The sequence below is a fragment of the Pinus tabuliformis genome, chromosome X, assembly GCF_031772625.1.
Source record: "Pinus tabuliformis cultivar Carrire ecotype Pingquan chromosome X, CPIR1, whole genome shotgun sequence".
Lineage (NCBI taxonomy): Eukaryota > Viridiplantae > Streptophyta > Pinopsida > Pinales > Pinaceae > Pinus > Pinus tabuliformis.
In genome coordinates, this window is record NC_142308.1 from 1,066,947,400 (window position 1) to 1,066,968,033 (window position 20,634).

The 20,634-nt window shown below is 38.4% G+C and overlaps 1 pseudogene; it reads right to left on the bottom strand.

Moving 5' to 3' along the window:
• Positions 1–19,964, bottom strand: part of LOC149143508 (putative alkaline/neutral invertase B) — a 32,166-nt pseudogene extending 12,202 nt beyond the window's left edge.
• Between the last annotated feature and the right edge of the window lie 670 nt (positions 19,965–20,634).

Sequence of the window (20,634 nt, forward strand, 5' to 3'; positions counted from 1 at the left end):
GATTGACCCTTCTTCATTCAATTCAGGTAGACTGGTTTGAATTCTGCAATTTTTCCCAATCACTTTCTTGAGGCATGAGACATGGAAAACTGGATGGATTTTTGCAGTGGGTGGCAAAGCTAGCCTGTAGGCCACTTCTCCAATGCACTAAATTACTTGATATGGTTCGTATAATTTTGGAGATAGTGTCTGATAACCCTTATCTTCGAGTGATGTTTGCTTATATGGTTGCAGCCTCAAAAATACCTGATCCCCTTCTTGAAATTGGTGTTCTGAGCAATGCTAATCTACCTATTGCTTCATGCGGTTTTGAGCTTGATGAAGATTCTCTCTAAGATGGGCAAGCATGGTTGTGCGGTTCTATAGGAGTTGATCCACTGCTTGTACCTTTGAGCACCCTTTGATAGAAGAAGTAGGGGAAGGAGGGGGTTGACCATAAACTGCTTCATAGGGAGTCACTTTGGTGGTGGCATGATAGTTGGTGTTATACCACCATTCAGCTAGAGGTAACCACTGTACCCAAAGATGTTGCTTTTCTGAAGTGAAACACCTAAGGTAGGTTTCCAGACATTTGTTGATTGCTTCAGTTTGACCATCCGTTTGTGGATGATAGGAAGTACTGAGTTTTAGTTGGGTACCTTGTAGCCTGAAGAGTTCCTACCAAAAATTACTAGTGAAGATCGGGTCACGATCAAACACAATAGAAGTGGGCATGCCATGCAATTCGAAGATCTGATCCATGAAAGATTGAGCAACCAAAGTCGCTATAAAAGGGTGGGGTAGGGTGCAAAAATGAGCATACTTAGAAATTCAGTCCACAACCACCATGATGACTGACTTGTTTCCTGACTTTGGAAGACCTGTAATGAAATCCATAGAAACCTCCATCCATATTGATGCTGAGATGGGCAATGGTTGTAATTTGCCTAGTGCTTTGACTGTCTCCCCTTTGTGGCATTGACAGACATCGCATTCCGCTACAAAAGTAAGAATGTCCTTTTTCATGCCTATCCAGAAAAATGATCTTCTAGTTTGAGCATACGTCTTCTGAAACCCTGAATGTCCTGCAGTGGGGGATGAGTGCAACTCTGCCAAAATGCAGCTTTTGAGGGTGGATGTTGGTGATATTACAACTCGGTCCTTGTAGCGAAGAATCTCATCCTGCCATGAGTAGCCCTTGGTGGAATTTGGATCCGCCTGCAATTGAGTAATGAGTTGGGAGAGCCAGGGATGTGAAAAACATTCCTTGGGAGCCTCTTCAATCCATTCTGGAATGGGAAGGGAAATTGCGAGCAGGGTACTTTCCTCCTCAAATTGGCAAGATAATGCATCTGCTAAAATATTTTCATGCCCTTTCTTGTAAATGATCTCATAATCATATCCCAGCATTTTGGCGAGCAATTTATTTTGTTGTGGTGAGGATAGGCGTTGCTCAAAAAAATATTTAAGGCTGTGATGGTCTATGCAGATTTGGAAACGTCGCCCCAATAAGTAAGGTCACTAGGTATCTACTGCATGTAATATGGCCATCATTTCCTTCTCATAGGTAGATTGTCCCAGATTCTTCCCACTTATTTGTTGGCTTGTGAAGGCCAAGGGTCAACATTCCTGCATTAAGACCACCCAAATACCCATACCCGAAGCATCACATTCAATGACAAAAGATTTGGTGAAGTCGGGTAGTGCTAAGACTGGAGTGGAACACATGGCATTTTTGAGAGCTGTAAAGGTGTGTTGTTCTTCATCATTCTAGAGGAATGAATTTTTCTTGAGGATTTGAGTGAGGGGCTTCACAATGCAACCATAATTGTGGACAAATTTGCGATAGTAACCCATGAGACCCAAAAATCCTCTCAGGCTCTTCAAGGTCTTAGGTTGAGGCCAATCCTGCATTGCCTGGATCTTTTTGGGGTCCACCCTGACACCTTCACGCCCCACAATGTGGCCCAAATACTCAACTTCTTCCATGCCAAAAGAACACTTGGACATCTTAACAAATAATTTATGCTTGCGGACCAGTTGCAAGAGCAAATCTACATGTTGAAGATGTGTCGCCCAAGTGCGATTGTAGATGAGGACGTCATCGAAGAAAACAAGGACAAATTTTCTAAGATATGGTTTGAGGAGGTGGTTCATAAGGCTCTTAAAAGTAGATGGGGCATTACAAAGACTGAATGGCATGACCAGGAACTCATAATGGCCTTCATGAGTTCTGAAAGTAGTCTTTGGAATGTCGACTTCTTTCATGTGAATTTGGTGGTAGCTTCAGCGAAGATCCAACCTAGTGAAGAATTGATCCCCATTTAGTTCATTCTGAAAATCATCAACAACCGGGATGGGAAATTTATCTTAGACTGTCAACTTATTGAGGGCATGGAAGTCTGGACACATACAGCATTCCCCATCTTTCTTGAGCACCATGACCATCGGTGATGAATAAGGACTAATGCTAGGACGAATGACGCCTGCTTCCAAAAGTTCCTTGATTATTTTTTCTATTTCATTCTTTTGGGCGAACTGATATCTACAGGGGCACAAATTTGGTGGTTGGGCCCCTGGGACTAAAGTGATGCTATGATAATTTTCCCCTCTCGAGGGTGGAAGCTCATGAGGCTTGTCAAAGACTGGCAGATGGTTATTTAAAATCTATTTCATCTCGGGATGAATCAAAAGAGAATTGGGTTCGATGGCCTGGATGGCATTAAATTGAGCTATAACTCCATGATGGTCCTTTTTAACAATTTTTTCATCCTATGTGAGCTGATGATAGAGGGAGCTCCCACCTGGAGTCCGAAAAGGGTATGTGTGTAGTTGTTCTGCTTAAAGCTCATATATAACTCTTGGAAATCCATTGTGATTGGCCCAAGTGTGCGAAGCCATTCAGCACCGAGGACAATGTCGCACCCTCCCATGTGTGTGGCAAACATGTGGGTCTTCAACTGATAATCCCCAATTTGAAGTTTGACATTTTCACAGCGGCCATCACATTTCATTGTTCCCCCATCCGCAATTTGGACTTGGAAGTTAGAAACTACTTGTACAAAACAATGCACTGCTTCCGCAACTCTTTGATGGATAAAATTATGTGTACTTCCACTATCAATCAAGACTACTACTAGGAGATGCTTATTAAAACCTCTGATTTTGAGAGTTTGAGGTGAAGAAATCCTTGCTAAAGCATGCAGCGAAATAACTGGTTCATCAGGGACATTGTCCCTCTGGTTGTCCTCTTCCTCCTCCTCAGGTTCCTAAAGTGGTGGGGCTTCCTCCGATGAGCTGTGATCAATAGCATCAATTTGAAAATTTTGGGCACCTTGCATTTAAGACTGGGGGAGTATTTTTCATCACAGTAGTAACATAATCCTTGCTTTCTTCTTTCTGCCATTTTTGCAAGTGACACCTTTTGAACCTTAAGGGTTTGGGTAGTGTTGTGAGCCTATTGGGGGCGACCCTTGGAGGTGAAATTTGGGCGATTGGACTGGGCCGCTAATGTACGTTCAACTTTACGAGCTACCTTGCAAGCCTCCCGACCATGTGGGAGGGTGTTGCAGTCAGACGTGAGATTGTATGGCCTCTTTAAGACCACTGATAAAACATTTCGTGTAGAACTCATCTTGGAGACCCATAGTATGGAAAGCTAAGGCTTCATAGGTTGTAATATATTCATCCACTCTGCCAGTCTATCAGAGCTTAGTGAAACGACCCAAAAAAGCAGAGTCATCGTCAAAGCACTCCATAAGAGCTTTTTTGAATGTGTCCCAAGTCAAGGGCCTTCCATTGCAACATTGATGCCATTGCCAACATTGCCATCTTTCATTGTCCAAGTACATGCTCCCCACCATAAGCTGAGTTTCATTATCCAAGATGTAATTCAGATTGAAATATTGCTCCATTTGTGCTATCCATGTTGCCAGGTGAGAACCATCAAATTTATGCATATCTAGCTTGGGTGGTCACGGACAGGATTGTTGGTGGGTGCCCCAGAGGTGAAGAGAGTGGCTAGACTCACCCTCACTGTGTTCATTTCCAATATACGCCTCCTCATGGGCTTCCGCCTTGCCCTTAGAGAGTGTGTTAGTTATTGTTGCTAGCTAGCCTTCGATGTCTTTCAAGGATTGTTCAAGTTTGTCAATCTTCTAATTGGCCATAGCTTGAGCTCTAGTTTCTACCATGCACCGATCCGATGTACTTGAAATTTGGGACCGCCTAAATTTTTTTTGGCACTAACAATTGAATGGTACCACCTTGCTCAGCTCGTCGTCCTGATTCTTATGGGCTAGGTCACCAATAAGCGCCCCGGGGGGTCTCAGACTTTTTTTTTTCCCTGAAAACTCCTAACGTAGTTTTACTCCTTGTTTAGGAATACTGTAGTAGCCGAATCCCCGAAATGTCAATGCTGCCAAAAGTCCTGCAAAAATCATGCCCTGGTATAGGAACCCACACAACTACTCAGATCTGGATGGCGGATCTGGTGGATCTAAGAGATCTGAATGGCTGATCAGATAGATCTGAGCGACGGAACAAATTGCTGCTGCAGATCTGATGGATCTAATAGATCTGAATGGTTGTTCTGTTAAATATGAACTGCGGGACTGATTTCTGCTGCTGCTGCAAAACCCCACTTGCGAGATCTGATCTGGAAGATATTATGCGTGATCCAGAGATAGAAAAGGGAACTATGGTCTCGAGGAGTGTCAGGTGCTATAGATCACAATATACATAAGGGTATGACATTAGTACTTGGCCCAATTTTTTAGGGCACTGACCAAGGAGGATCAACCGTACCCTTAGCCGTACAACATGACTACCCTATCATACGGGCATGTAATCTCTCTGAGTGCTGTTCTCAGTGTACTGTAGCAGCAAGACGGTTGACGGTTTATCTATGGTGAGTTTTCAAGGGAGCTAGGGGGCTTCCGATATACCACAGGGTAATTGGAAGACAGTCCATGCGTAGTTTTGTCTAATGCACTACTACTCGAAAGGGTACCCACAGGGGTTACAAGGGAGTCCAAAAAGCATGACCACCTCTTGTATTTCCTATGTTCAAGCCTCCCCAAATTCGTAGGTTTATGCGCTCAATGATAGATCCCACGGTTTAAAGATGTCGGAGCACGTCTCTAGCCAAAAAAAAAAATTGCTAAAAAATGGAGATCCCACCGGCCTTGGAAAGTGCTCTGATACCACTTGTTATGCTCTTAACCTGTAAGATGATACAAGAATACCAAATATGCGCAGAAATATACCCAGAACATAGAACAATGAGAAATAACAACAGGTATTTTATTAGTCAGAAAGCAATGTTCACTTGCCTCTTCGAGAGGGCAACCTCCAATAGAGCAAAGCTCGATTACAAAATAAGACACGATTCTCCTCGCGGGGAGTCTCTATCCTTTATATATGACTCATACATGCAATACCATGGTTCTTATTAATACCATCTATCTAATACCATGGTCCATTTGCAACTAACTGTGGTCCTGTCATTAAATGCGGGTTAACCACTTACAATTATTAATATGGGCTTTATTGACTCTTTACTTAAGTATAACTATGACTCGATCCTACTACATAAATAAGGGGGTTAGGGTGGGACCCTAACACCCTCCATTCGAATATTCCTCCATCATCTCAGAGTGCAACCAACCAAATCATGAGGACTAGAAGGCAACCGAGCAAGTGGAAGTCAAAGCACCATTTTATCTCTAGTTCGGGAGCCGAGCCTCCCTAATTTTAAGGAAGTCATTGAATACTTCAGATTCATAAGTAGAGAGGCCTAGGACCTCAGTAGGATTTTACCTTTTGATTGTAAAACTCTACTTTATTTTCGATCTGCAAGACTTGTGATAGTTTTTGATGTAGTCCATTGTTTTGATAATAATAATGAGTTTTGTTTTGAGCTGGCACTGAGTTAACTTAGAGGGCTAAAGTTGTTGGGTTAGGGCCCAACCCTAGCAGCTAAGGCTCCTCTGTATTGTACATGTATGTTTGTGTAGATTCATGGTTTAATCATTCATTTGCTTAAGTCGCTGCATTTCCATTACAACAGTATAGTGCACAAATTCATGGTTTAATCTTTCATTTGCTTAAGTAGCTACATCTCCATTACAGCAGTGTAGCGTAGATAGGTTGTGTTTTAGTTTTCTTCTATTTGTGCCTTTATCTTAAGTTAGTAGGTTAGTAAGGATTATATCCATAGATCTCCGTACCGTCCGATCCACAATAAACCTGACCAATCACCGTCTGATTCATTTCAACACTTGACTTTATGCGCTCTAGATCTCCACTGTCGATCTGTCTAGCTTGATCCAATGGATATTGTGAATTCTTCCACCTACTTTATGTTCTCCAAATCTCCACCGTTGATCTGTCATGCCCTCAATCCAATGGCTATCTTGTCGTCTTGATACTTTATGCGCTCCCAATCTCCACCGTTGATCAAACCCACATGATCTGACGGCTATCGCGCAATCTTGTGTGAATTCTTGCACGGTCGATATCCACCTGAGAGCACGTGAGAAAGGTTTTTTTCTCATGCTACGTGTCACCCAGTTAGGCTAATCGCGTAAAATTTTGGAATTCCGGTTACAGCCTTGAGGGCGCGCAAGAAACTGTTTACTACCTACGAAAACCTGCTCCATCATTCCACACATTTTTCCCGCGATAAGATCTTTGCCTCTCATCCTCTGTCAATCTTGTTCGTCCATATATTCACTCAATCTCACGCGATAAGATCTCCGTTGCCCATCTTCCAATTATTCTTGTTCATCCATCTCTTGACTTAACCTCCCACGATAAGATCTCTGCCATTCATCTTCTGATTTGTCTTGTTCGTCCATCTATTCGCTCAACCTCCCACGATAAGATCTCTACCATTCATCTTTCGCATAGTCCTGTTCGTCCATCTATTCGCTTAACCTCCATCGATAAGATCTCCACTGTTCATCTTCTGATTAGTTTTGTTTGTCCTTCTATTCGCTTAACCTCCTGCGATAAGATATTCGCCATTCATCTTCCGTTAGTCCTATTCGTCCATCTATTCACCTAATCCCCCATGATAAGTTCTCCTCCACTCATCATTCATTCATTTTGTTCATTGATCTATTCACTTAATATTTGCGACAAGATCTTCGCCACTCATCTTTCATTCACCCTGTTTTTCCATCTATTCACGTAATCTTTTGCGATAAGATCTTCGTCGCTCATCTCCCGTTAATACTGTTCTCGATCAATCCAATAGTTCCTATGCACTTATGCTTCGTTACGTCCTCCTTTCACTGATTTCGATCTTCGCTTGCTCTTCCGCTTGACTCCTTGCATGCTTGATTTTACCAAAACACCAAAAACGCGAAAACAGACTTAGTTTAGTTTCCTTGCTTACACATTAGTTTGGTTTGATGCTCTTTACTTCTGTAACTTAGATAGTAGCATTAGGTTAGTGTTGATTTAGCAATTCTACTTATTTTAGCTGTTTAAATGGTTAATTAGGATATGGTGTGATTTAGCATTACATGTTGTTTTCTTCATTACCGCAGTAGAGTAGCTCTCTTAGAATAGATTTTCTCTTCTTCCATCAAAGAATCAAGCTTCTTCTGACTCTATAGAAGTCTGGCTTGGAACCCCTGGGGTCTCTTACTAGATGAACAAGTGACAACAGGCATGACCTTCACTTCTACTTGTGCATATAGCACTATCACCTCCAAGTTTGTACGAACCTCGGTTTGATAAGTAAAGTTGGTAGCTTAGGAGTTGTAGCATCCTTACTACAATACTGGCGCTCATCAGTATGAAACATTGAGAGGCATCTCTCCAACTAGATCTTCCCACCACTCTTCAATAAGATCAATTATTCTTGTATAATGTTTAGGTGTTTCCAAGGATGAAAAAATTGCAATACAATTACCCAAACAATACCACCAAAAGTCCATCCTAGCTAGGCTAAAATTTCTAATAAAATAACCTCCTTTCATTGGCATGAAACCAAATACCAAATCTATAATGGAATCATGAATAACATTGAATTTATTTACAATAGTGTGAGAATATTCCTCGGTCTTGTATCGATATATGTTGTTCAACTGCTCAAAGTATAACAAGAAATAATTAAGCATGTGATAAATTAATGCATGCAACCTTTTATCAATTCTCTCTATGAACTCTTTTCCCCCACCTTCTGGTTTAGGGAGTATTCAGACACACTTTAGTGCCATGAAGAACAAGTCTTGAATTTTAATGGGCTAACCATAAATTCCCCGCAAATAATGTGATATTTCGTGAATTTAGCAGAACTATTTACCAAAATTCATTTGCAAAGGAGGCATAATAGAAACTGCAATATTTGAAGGTCAAGATTATTTTGTGAGATAACAGAAATGCTCAATGAAGTTTCTTTCCAAAAGCTATATAACAACAATTATGGATGTTAAAGGGATCATATTGAACCTGCAGACGAAAGCACTCAAAACCAAGTAGTATAGTTAACAAAAGATAACAACTAGCAGCTAGTAATCTAGAAAGGACTATTCTTTAAGGAAAATAGTGTGACGGAGAATTGAATGCCAAAACAAAAGAAATGACTAATCATCACTGTTGGTTGTCAATATTAGTTTTAAATTTCACAAAGGAGTGGCATATAATCATCCCTAGTTTCCAATGAAAATTCTACATTTCACAAGATAACTCCAATATATTGAAGGTGAGAAGAATTTAACCATTCTGCGATCAACCATACAACATCCATCTGCATAGAGGAGAGTGGGAAAAGTGTCAAAGCCTTCAGAGAGGCACAATGTCAAAATAATCCTCATTCCACGCTGGCAGTCAGGCATGTCTGCTAAAAAATGATCTCCAGTAGACTTTGTATAGGCACACAACAGAATAATCCACCAAAATCTAGAATCTACAGGAGCAACTCTGCCTATCCATGCCTTTTTACAAAGAACCTCTGTGGTAGACTAAGTCATGAAATATTTTATTCTTCTAGGCTAGAACTGAAATACAATAATGGATGGAATATAATGGATATCAAGGGATGGAATATAATGGATTTAAATAAGAATGATACCTTATTATAGTTTAGTGCATCCTCTATAGGGTCCAAAGTAGAAATAGTTTTGACACGCTTTCCTTGAAAGTAAACAAGTGATATTTGTAAAGCCTCCCAAGCATCCATGATCATAGGATGAGGCTTAGAGGAAGCTTGTGTTGAATGAGGTGTATTCTAAGCTGATGAACATGTTCCTTCCCTTCCCTACAATATCCCACTCGATTGAGAAAGTGTAAAGTTTCTTTCATTGTTTGGAAAAGGAAAAACATCTATTTCCCTACTTTACATAACATCCATTGAACCAAAAGATTTGCATCTATCATATAACTTACATTTTTTGGATTGTGTCTGTATTATTTTATGCATGATCAATTACCATTACAACTTTTCTTATGTTATTACCCTAGCCTTAGTTCCACTTTTGAGTGACTAGTAACTTTATTGTATATTATTCTCTTTTGTATCCTCGTTTATTATTGGCACTACATGTTGTTTAATGTTAAAATTTAAATGCCTAATTCTAATATCATGTTATTGTTATCTTTCTTTTCAGCTATTGTAATCATAAAAATGGTTCAAAAGTGGATCATGTGGATTGAGGTCTCCTGTTATCCTAATCCAGGATGAGCAGTCATTCAATTTGTTCTTTACAATAGTGCAACCAAACATGTGTTGCATAGAAAGAAAAAAGTTCAGGGAAAGACTACAAACAATGAGGCATACTACATTTCCCTTGTGGAAGGGCTAAAAGAGGCAACATATATTGGTGTCAATGATATCACCATACTCACAAATTCAGAGTTAATCTGCAACCGGATGAAAAGCACATAGCAAGTTCGAAAGGAAAATCTCAAACCGCTTTACAAGGAAGCAAAAACTAGAGTTATAAATTTCAACCTTTTAACATAAAATACCATGCAGATATACAACGAATGTCCACTCAACCACTATGTGGAGTTGTGATGATGACATAGGATCATCAGCTATTAAACCAGAAGTCATTGAGCAATAGCAAGATAGGTCGCCATTGTGGGAATGCGTGTTTGTTGTCATTTTTGTGGGCACGCTCATGGCATGGTTCTTCCATTAAAGAAGAACCTGCTAATGTATTTTCCCCCCTAACCTGCAAAGATTGGGTTTTCTTGTGTGGGTGACAAGTATATGGACAAATGTGATATATTCCATTTATATGGAGAAATGTAATATCTGCATGGTTCGTGAATAAATAATTGAATGTTGTTGAGGTTATAAATATTGTCTTTTGTGCTATTTTACCGTGTTAGTGATTTGGATTTTCTAATGCATTGATGTAATTATGTCTAGATTTAAATTTTAAATTAGTCAAGGCACCTAAAAATGTTAACATTAATGTGGACAAGTTTTATTTTTTTGAGTTAAAACAAAACACCTGGCAACCTCCATCACCCTCTTTCATGTTTCTTTATTGGAATTAGAAAATTACACTTAAATTATAAGCAAGAGAACAATATTAAAAAAAAAAAAATCCAATGACTTTCAAATCCATAAAATTGAACAGAATGTTGGGATTACTCTATAAATTTAAACCTTCTTTTTAAATTTTGCACAACTATTGCATTCTACAAACCATAATTTTATCTATCAAATGCAGGCTTATACTCACCTTCAGGTTGAAAATCCAAAATTTTATCCATAGGGTATAGCAGTAGTCTTACCTTCAATTTTTCAATCTAGAAATTTTATGTATGAAGTACATGTTGAGCCTCACAATCCAAGTTTAGTCTCAATTTGCACATTGCAGGAAAGATGGTTTAAAATCACATGGATCAAGCCAAAACCATAACAAAACTTATATATAATCACATGTGGTCCTTAATCTTAATGAGGAAAAGAAACAAGAGCAAGGAGCTTGTTCAACCAAGTATTACTCGCTTTGCAATAAACTTCCTTGTGTTGCAACCTCTTATTGTAGAAATGGAAAACTTAAGAAATAGTGTTGTGGCGATGAATGGGATGCATCTTATTGGACTTGCAAGCCTAAAGGGCTTGAGATGTCCCACATAGCTTTTGAAATTGAATTTTGGACTAAAGTAGAAGAGATCATCAAGGCCAGTTAGTGTCCTATTGTTTCTTGCAAATGGTGGATGGGGATAAACATGAAATTATGAGTTATAAACTTAAATTTATAAGGTCATGGATCATGCCAAAAAGGCAATAAGTATTATCCATGAGTAAAAGAACAATTATATTCTTGTTTGTAAAATTATTGAGAATAGATGGAACAAGCAACTCCATCAATATCTGCATGCAATTGGGCATTTCTTAAACCCAAAGTATCATTATGCAAAAATAATTTAGTATAATTTTAGGTCACAGGGTCAAGGATGGATTAATAAATTTCATAGAGCGCATGGTCCCTAATCATAAAAAATCAATATCACAATGAAAATGTCGGTACTTTTCGTAAAGACATGGTTATTTGACAAAGAGACAAAAGCCACCTAAAGAAGTATTTTAAGTTTTGAAGTTAAGGATTTCATTATTCTTGATTCTAGAATTTAAAAATTATAATTTTCTAATGTATTATTTACCATTCTAACCTTTTTCTTATGGTGTGTAATAGATTTGACCTGCAAATATATGAGAATAGAAATATGCCCAGAAATAACAAGATCGGTCCAATAATATAATATGAAATGCTTCTTTATTAACATCAAACCCTTGAGGTAGGGTAACACTATACAATCACTCCTTAAGGAAGGAGAACACTTCATAAGCCATACACGTGCAAATACAATAATCCTTCACATCTCAATGGGGAGTCTCTAGCCTCTTTATATATGCTTAATACATACAATACCATGGGTCATTACCATGGGTCTCTCAATACCATACTTCTAATACAATGGGCTTATCACATTATTGCTAAATACTTGTGGTCCCTTACATGATGTAGGTTAACCACTTTATTTATTAACTGTGGCCCATCACATTATTACGTTATTCCCTTGGGTACCTCCCTTTATACCCCATAATAGCCCCCCTAGGTATACTACATTCCACCCCCCTTAAATATGTTTCCTCCTTGAAACATAAGAAGAACACAAATAATAAGATCTACTCAAAAGAGTAGTCCATTGGTACCATACATGTGCATCTAGCCATCCCAGAGATAGGTGATTACTCGATCTAGTTGGTGCCTCGCTCGCTTGAGATGGGAGTTGATCTTGGTAGTTCCTCTGTGTTGATGTGCTGTAGGTGGATTATCACACCTCTTTATCTATCATGTAGGGGTTGTTTTCATTGTTGCTACTTCGTGGCCATCTTGTTGGTTGTTTCCTTGTTGGGTGATGTGGGTGGTGATATGCTAAAGTTTTAACCAATGGTGTATCTTTATTTAATTCACCACCTAATGGATCTTGATTGGTATCTAGTACATGTTGTGGTGCCTGCGGTTGTTGCTTATCTTCCAGTATTACTTCAACCACAGATTCCTCATCTGATGTGTCAGTACCTGCAACATCTTCTACTTCAACCTCCTTGGACTCTACCTATTTATTGATGGAAATATCCTGTAATGTATTTTTCTTCTTTTTATACCAGAGTTTTAGGAATTTCTTATGCACATTAATATTGATAGTACCAACAGATTCCATCCAAGGGTATCCAAAAACAACATCCACATTATCCATATCTAAAGCATAAAAATCAGAATCAAATACATACTTGTCCATATAAATCTTCAAATCTTTATAAACTTGAACATCCTCATTTTCAATCTGTTCATTTTCAATGTGTTTTTCTAGAGATTGCAATTTGTTTGCCAAATTAACATTTATAAGATTTTGCTTGCAACTAGGATTTATAGACACAATGATCTTCTCCTTCTGAATACATCCATGAACCTGTAACAAGGAGATACCAGTAGAAAATAACCCCACATGTTTCTCATTAACTTGTTTTATAGCATGAGACCATTTGTCTAAAAGGAATTTTTCAAATTCTTCATCGGGCAGGTTTAACCACTTCTTTCTGTTAAGTGATTCCCACCATGTGGCTACCTCATCTTTAAAATTATCCCCTATGAAAATTTTCCAATGTTTTGGCCATAATGAATTTTGTTTTTTTATGAATTCTTCAATAGTAGGACCATTATCTTTCCCTGTAAAAAAATTCTTGCTAGAAGCCATGAAGAGGGTTTTGAAAAAAAATCACTTACTTGGCGAAAATTTAAAATGGACACAACTCAATCAATAATGCTCATAATCCTTATTATAACCTGTTTTTGGAAATCGAACGACCCTTCTGCATCTCCCCATGTGATAGAAATCCCGATCTAGGCACTCTAGAATTTCAGATTTGTGTTCCAACTGTCCTGTCATCACAAAAAGTTCTGAAAAAAAGTGTTGATTTTAAATCAGTGATATCTCCCTCACCTGGACTCCGATTTGACCGTTTTATTTCTTTAAACTGGGTAATTTTTCAAGTGGATCTTAGATATGCAATTAGTTTTTCAAAATTCCCCATAAAAACCGCAAAAAAATGATTGGAGATTCGCCATCCACGAATTTTCGTCAGACAAATTGATTTTAAATCAGCAATATCTCCCACATTGAGACTCTGACTCGGTTGATTTTTTTTTTTTGAATTTGGTTATTTTTTCACAAAGAATCCAGATCTGAAAATTTTTCCCTAGAAGTTTTAGATCTTATCTCCAAACTCGTTGCCCCAAAAAATTCGTAAAAAAAAAAAAAAAAAAACAAATCTTCCCGCTTTGCCCAAGAAAGTGCTTTAATACCACTTGTAATATATCTCACCTGCAAATATATGAGAATATAAATATGACCAGAAATAAAAAGATCAATCTAATAATATAATATGAAATTCGTCTTTATTAATATCAAACCCTTGAGGTAGGGTAACACCATACAATCACTCCTTAGGGAAGGAGAACACTCCACAAGCCATATGCTTGCCAATACAATAATCTTTCACATCTCAATGGGGAGTCTCTAGCCTCTTTATATAGGCTTAATATATACAATACCATGGGTCTCTCAATACCATGCTTCTAATACAATGGGCTTATCACATTATTGCTAATTACTTGTGGTCCCTTACATGATGCGGGTTAACCACTTTATTTATTAACTATGGCCCATCACATTATTACATTATTCGCTTGGGTACCTCGTTAAGTACCCCATAATATCCCCACTAGGTATACTACATGGCGACTTATTGATGGAAAAAATATGGTTCCCATTGCCCCAAGCTTTAAAGATTTGTAATTCAAATCCTCAACCTTCAAGCCTTGAAGGGAAAGATATCTATGGAAAAGTTCATGAGATCCCTTTTTGGATTATAGAAAATTATATTTTCAAAATCACTTGGCCAATTGTTTATGAGCAAAGGAAAAATAAAGGTAACATATAGAGATATAAAAGTATACAAAAAAAAATTTATATCCTTGCTTAGTGAATCACAGATGAAATATGGAACAAGGAAGTCCATCAAACTATACATGGAGCTAAGTAATAACTACGCCTAAAGGTAACATTACACAAAAGACTTTAAAGAAAATGGAGAGGTGAAAGATGGACTATGCAACTACATCGAATGCATGGCCGCAATATGAGAGACTCGAATTATTATGTTTTATTATAGTATACTTATTGTGGATTCTAGAGGTCACTCAGAACCTCAATGTTTCAAAACTTTAATTATATGTGTTTTAAAAAATTATGTTTCAGTGTCATCTTGCTATTTTTAGCCTTACGGGAGCAGACTTTGTATATTTGTTGTCAGGGAAAATTTTAAGAACCCCCCCTAAATTTATAAATATAATAAATGGGCGAATCTCCATGGTATATAGGAAAAATGGAAGGCGATTTTATCAATAATATAATATGTATATATAATTTTTTGGCGAATCTCTCACCAGGCATGGCGAATATTTTACTCAATTATAAAATCTTGTAAGATCTTGGCGAGTCTTTCACTAAATAATAAAACTTTGTAAAGTCCTAGTGAATGTTAGCATAGGATACATGTTGGTTTAATTCCCCCATTTAAATAGGATACATTCCACGTGAATACCATGGGTCAATACCATGTGCCATTTTGGTGAATACCATGGGTCAATACCATGTGCCATTTTTATTTTTATTAATTCTAATATTAGGGTTAATAATGGTTTTTTGCATGGTATTAATAACAATCTAGTCCATGGTATTTGTCCCATAGTATTTTGGCCATAGGTTTCACCTAAACATAACCCATTTGTTGAGTGTTCGTAAATATAAGGTGACTTATGGAGTAAATATAAAAAAATGTTTTATTTGTTTACCATACCTCTAGTTTATTTATATTTTTATTAATTTACCATACCTCTTTTACAAATATGGTATTTGGCCCATAGGATTCACTTAAATAAAACCTCTTTCTTGAGCCTTCATAAATAGAACGAGGGTTATGGACTAAATATAAAAAGAGGTTTTATTTATTTACGATACATCTAGTTTATTTATATTTTTATTTATTTACCATACCTTTTGAGTAAGTATAAAAAGACGTTTTATTTATTTACCATACCTCCACTTTACTTATATTTTTATTTGTTTACACCCTTACATGTATATAAGGTGACTTATGGAGTAAATATAAAAAATGTTTTATTTATTTACCATACCTCTCATTTATTTATATTTTTATTAATTTACCATACCTCTTTTATAAATATGGTATTTGGCCCATAGGATTCACTTAAGTAAAACCTATTCTTGAAAATGGGCGAATGGATTCACTTAAATAAAACCTATTCTTGAAAATGGGCGAATGGAAGGTTGTAAGTCCTAATTTCAAGGGCTAAATTTACCTTTTTTACCCTCTTCCTTAAAATAAGGTGGGCTATTTGAGGTGATTTGTAAAAATGTACTATGATACAAAATATTCGCCCACTAAAAATTTAAAACCCCTTAATTTCGCCAAAGGGCGAACATTCGCCCCTAAAATTATCCTTGTTTGTTGTCTAAGGCTTTGGATTTACATTTTAAGCATTCACTGAAAATTTAATGTACTTTTTCGTTCCACCAATTTTTATATCATTTTTTGGCCAATTTCAATTAAGTTCATAATTTGGGATTCTAATTCCCATATGGATTTAGTTCTACTAACTTTGAATTGGTTAATATTGAAATACGACTAATGTGATATCAATTTTTAAATCCATCTTTCAAAGGTAAACCAAAGTGTGAAACCCTAAGTTGCAAGAAACACCTAGTTTTGCCATGTCCTATACCCAAAACCTCTAAAATGTTGAAACAGTTACAAAAACCCATCCATAATACCATACAATAGTTCCAAATCAGAAAATGTTCTTTGAGACAAAGAGGTGATTCCAAGGCATTTCAACCATTTCCAGTCACATTTCTAGCACTTATTTGGAAATTTTCTGAGCCAACAGAATTTCCCATGAGCAGTCTTGGACCCATGGGAAAATAATGTCCAATCCATGCCAATGACCCTTTAAGGCACACTATACATAGGGGATTGAGCTATGAGAAGTTTGTCAACTTTTACTTAATTTTTTAGCATTACCATTTATTACTTTGGGAAGTTTGGGAGGTTCTAACCTGGTTAGAATTTATATGGAAAAAGTAGAATTTCATATCCCACACAATTAGAATTCAACAAAATTGATAGTTTTGGGAATTTCAAGGTTGGAAAAATTGTAGAAGAAGGATAGACAAAAAACCAGTAACACATGAATCTTTGAAACCTTTCAAACTGGTGTAGAGTGGAAACTATATTGATCTTGAAAAGCCCACATTACACATAGGTTTTTTCCCGAAGAGTTTTGAAATCTTTGTCCTTTTTTTTTCATACATTATATATCAATATGTACAAAACTTTAAGATGCATAATATCGAGGAAAGAAAAAATAAAATATACAACCTTTTTATGATACAATTTTCTAAACAAAGTCTATCCCTATTGACAAAATTAGGTGTATTCCATGCCAAGTTCTCGAACTGGGAATCAGAGTGCATGAATGCTTTTATACAAGTTGGCTCTAAATCATTTGTTTTGATTTCCAAACCTTTCTCTTTGGCATGTTGTTTGTCTGTCAGGCAAATGACCCGCACAACATAACCAACAGTTGAGATACGTTGTTGGCTTATGGGGGCCTGACCCAAGTTCGGAGTTATTTAGCCAAATAAATCCCTAGACTACTAGCCCTTTCAGCATCAGCCCGCGGAGCGCAAACTGAAGTCTCACCCAAAGCGGTATGGGGGGACCCTGGAACCAAGTTTCCACACCCTTGGGATTTCTGTGATATCGGTTTTGTCCAACTATGTCTACCTTCGCATAGGTCATTTCATGCATTGTTCTAACTTTCAATACCTTCGCGATCTGTTATAATCATCTTTCGTGCAGCCCTAACTAGGGGATGAGATGATTTGGCCCTGCTTATGGCAGTGACCTATGCTATTTCCCCAAACTACACTGCATATATTACTTATCTTCTTAACAAATCTTAGTTAACTTCACATAAACATATATTCTATCTTGCATTCACTTAATCAATTCAATTATACACATTCGCGCAACATATAATTATTAGAAGTAATTTTCATACCCAAGATAATAGATGCATAAAATAGTAAATAAATACATAGAAATAATAGGAAACTTCTCTTTATTAATACTTCCAACCATGGAAAATTTTAGGGGCTAATGTTCGCCCAGTGAGCTAATTTTCCATGAATTTTCCAAAAAATGATTCGCCAATTTCCAATTTTTATAAAAGATGATTCGCCTAAATTTTAGAATATAAAATTATTTTATCTTAAAAATCACCAACATTATATAGAGACTATATATAAAATCATTATAAATTTGAATAATTTTGCAAATATATCATTAAAAATTTTATAGTTTGCATATTAGGGATTAGTGAGATTCGCCAATGTTTTTAAACTTCAAGAAAATTTTCTATCCTTAAAATTTTCCTTGCTTCCAACTGTTACAGACTCGACTCGCCCTGAACGCTTAGCTGCAGGGGTCTGTGCACTCAGCTACAAATGACTAAGCCTCTGCGCACTCAGCTACAGAGCCTTCTCCTACTCTATGATCCAAAACTAGACTTTTCTCCTCAAATCTATGTCGCATACATCATTGATTCTTCCATTCCTTGATGTCTTAACTACTTAGAGCCTCGCTCTATTTATACAATCCCATGGTTAGCAGACCATGGGTAGATCTCTACAATCGACATTACAATAACAAAATTAAGGGTGGACAACCCTATGATTCTTTTACAAACTACATGCTCCATGCCCACAAAATGCGGAGTATTTACATCAGAATTACAATATTTGACCAAAATTTGGGCTCTAAGCCCCAAAAATGCCCTTGTGGGATCCTATGCCCAATAGACCCCCAACAAAAACATCGTGACTTTCCCTCATGTCACTTTATCGGTGTGGAGATCTTTGTGTGAAGACCTCCCAACTCTGACTGGATTGCTGCAAGTTTGGCAGCGCACTGAGCGGCTGCCTATTGTACTTCCTTGATGCGGTGTTTAGTGACTGATGTGCCTGAATTTCTGCCCTGAATCCATTCCTGTGTTGCTTGCAGCTGTGTGATCTTAGCTTCAATGGAGGTTGTAATGGTATACGCCTCATCAATCTGCGGCTGTAGGCGCGCCTTCAAAATTGCATCCTTATGCTAAGAAGCATCCACCTGCTCCTTGAGCGCTTTATCCTATTGCATCCTAATGAGCCTCTATGTGAGGTAAATCATCTGCAGAGTCCCTTTTACTTCATTGTATCTCTACTGTAGCTTGCACGCCTCTATCTCTAGGCGTTATATGTTCGGGTCCTCCTGCAGGGTGGTGAGGACCCTGAACGACTGCTAGAACAACTTTGTGCACTCTATCACTGCGCTGTTGACTACTGCCATTGATGTGGTGATCACGGTGGTGCGCAGTTCCCTAACCTCTGGTGAAATTGAAGGATGTGCCTTAAAATGCAGCTCTGCTATCTGAAGGTTCGGCTCCAGCTGAATCCTAGCCATTTCTTCCTTTTCCTCATGCACCCCTACTGCTAATATTTGAATGTGCGCCTCCACTGGTTCTTTTGATGGCCAACTCTGGGACCATATGTCAGGATTCCTCTACCACCTGCACTATTTGTTTGTTTTGTGCCACTACCTCATCGTGCTACATGCTCAACTATTTAATGTTGATGTGCTACTTTCTCATTACTTGGAGCGCGTGACCCTCCCTGGCTCATAGTTCTGCAGTGACTCCATCCTGCAAAATATAGAGTGTCTCCCAAGGGAGCGCAACCACGTTTAATATGATTCCCTTCAACCTGCTGACCATAGGCCTGTCGGCCTCATTTTTTGTAATGAGTGCACCATTTGGCAGCACTATTGTGTTAGTCATCTGGGCGTGCAACATTTCCTTGGCCGCGGATATACCTACTGCGAGGCTAGTTGACACAGTGCAAGCATGTGGAGTGCGCACCTGCAACTCCTGTATCTACATCTGGAGAGCCCCCAACACCATCTGGTGTTGCTCCTCAAACTGCTGGAGGGCCTCCGCGGTGACATCCCTCACCGTCTCACCAATATCATGCAGATCCCCCTCAGTGAGGGTGATCAGGTCAAATGAAGTCTTTGAAGCCTTTGACTTCTTTCGCAGCCCTACCTGCTCTCTTGGGCACAGACATTTTAGCTGGGTGGATGCTGTTTGTGGTTCCGCTCCACCTTGCTCTATATCAGTCTCCTGCTCAGGTGAAGGCGACTTCTGTCCTTTGCGCTCTTCTTCTACTATCTTTTGCTGCTCTTCTGCCAAATTCACAGCGTCGTGCACCACCTGGGCCTTAGCCGTTGCTTCTTCCTTCCCATGTTTTTTTGCCAACTGCACCATCTACAGTTTCGCCTCTTCCTTCTTCCGCTGCATGGCAGACTTCTCTGCTTCCACCGTGGAGCCAACTGGAGTGCACCACTTTGGCGGCCAGGACTTAAGGACCGCAAAGATGACATCATCTGTCACCAGATAGGGTAGCTCACGCCATGGCTTTGCGGAGTCCTTCCGCACCCTGATGTAGACATGGTGGAAATATGCCTTGAACTCCACGAAGCTCTTCAGACTGTTGTAGATCGTGGGCAATAATTGCGGCTTGCAATTAATCCCCATTATGATGTTCATCTCCATGAATACCCAAAATATTTTTTTGTCCCTTATCCTTTGTGCATCTCTAATTCACCACAACAAAGTGTACTTTGCTGCCTTTGGAAGGTCCTACGCGATTGTTGGGAACTGGGTATGTTCGAGCAATTCCTAGGCCACCAGTACTATTGACAAAAAAAGCCACGCATAGTTAAAAGTTTTTCCTTGCTCTTGTGCCTCACGGCAGTTCTTAAGGAACTCTTCACATAAATAGTTTGCCTAGATGAACTGGACCCCTTCTATGCATTGTGCTGCTAGTGCAACCACCAATGCGGGCACCTCATTCACGTAGAACTTCCGCATAACCTTCCCTGCCAATATTTGTGTCATGACTTTAACTGCAGGGTTGTTGATGCTGGAAATGGCG